Here is a 1497-nt window from a genome sequence, read left to right as displayed (position 1 = left end):
AACCATCAGGCAATGCATCTTGCACAGAGTCAGGAAAGTCTTCCCTCAATTTGAGTGGGATTTGCAGAGCCGGAATCTCTTCCTGCATGAGAAGTCCTACCGTTGGATCAATGTTTTACAGGCAAGAAATCAGGAGGCTTTTCTTTTACTGTTTTTGTCCAACTGAATATATCTTATGAAAATAAGACATTGTTATATCAATTTCACAGACATGGCTTTCCTTTCCTTCCTCTCCTCGTCATACAGTATTCTGTTACTTTTCTCTTTAAAGGAATGAACAATTAAACCCAAATTTACTGTTTTGGTACTGTTGAAAATTTTGCTGAAAGACTATATTTCAATCCTAGTTCTTTTTTTAAATTTTTAAATTTTATTTTATGTACAAAAAGCTAGCCATTCTGCAATAAGGTAGATGTCTTGAATGACCCATTCAAAGAAGTTTGCTTGGTCCAGCTTAATGAAGCCTATATCCTTCGTGTACTGACAGAAACACTGGTGGCACATATTAAGGCCATACTTCTGGACCAGGCCATTCTGGTTTGAGCAGATGTGGCAAGAATGAGAACCCTGGCTGAATTTTCTTGCCTCAGAAAGAAAATTGTACTGGATGGCTCCAGTACAGCTGCTGGTGACCCATGTTGCTCTCTCTGCTGCGATGCGGGAAAAAAAATCAATCCTAGTTCTTAAAATAATAATAATAAGGCATTACTTGCCTCATATTTAAGGACATTGCTTATCTTTTTATTCATTAAATTTTTCCATTAGATGTAAATGATTAACAATAAGTGAAGCCAGTAGGTTTTATATATTCTTTTTTTAAAAATATTTTATTTATTTATTTCCAGAGAGGGAAGGGAGGGAGAAAGAGAGAGAGAGAGAAACATCAATGTGCGGTTGCTGGGGGCTGTGGCCTGCAACCCAGGCATGTGTCCTGACTGGGAATCGAACCTGCGATGCTTTGGTTCGCAGCCTGCGCTCAGTCTACTGAGCTATGCCAGCCAGGGCTATATATTCTTTAAAGTCTAATGGGGAGCTTTGATTTTTAGTCCCTTGAGCATAGTGTTATCATGAAGCATCTGACATTATCTCTCTATTAGATAAGAAATGAACAATAGTATTCAAGCCACTATAGTTACAAAACTTGGAGCAATTTAAGATTCAGAGTGGAGAGAGAGTAGTTACAGAATAGCAAGTTTCTGCAAAGAGTTCTTTGTGCTGATGAACTTACACTGTGGGTAAATCTGAGTATTTACTGTAATCATGACATGCAAACATGGTGGGTGGGTTCTCAATTCAAATCAATTAATATTCACTGACTACCTGTTGTATGGTCTATGTGACAGTTGGCTGTTATAGTCTTGTTTTTTCAGGGATAGTTCATTTCACTTATTCATTCATTCAATGTTTATTTTTATTTTTTAAAGATTTTGTTATTTATTTATTTATTTTTAGAGAGAGGGGAAGAGAGGGAGAGAGGGAGAGAAACATCAGTGTGTG

The 1497-nt window shown here is 37.1% G+C and overlaps 1 pseudogene; it reads right to left on the bottom strand.

The window, feature by feature from the left end:
• Window positions 1-358: 358 nt before the first annotated feature.
• Window positions 359-646, bottom strand: LOC114514826 (annotated as a pseudogene).
• Between the last annotated feature and the right edge of the window lie 851 nt (window positions 647-1497).

This window comes from Phyllostomus discolor, chromosome 7 (assembly GCF_004126475.2).
Source record: "Phyllostomus discolor isolate MPI-MPIP mPhyDis1 chromosome 7, mPhyDis1.pri.v3, whole genome shotgun sequence".
Lineage (NCBI taxonomy): Eukaryota > Metazoa > Chordata > Mammalia > Chiroptera > Phyllostomidae > Phyllostomus > Phyllostomus discolor.
The sequence above is the reverse complement of the archived record's forward strand: the minus strand, read 5'-3'. Positions and strand labels throughout refer to the sequence as shown.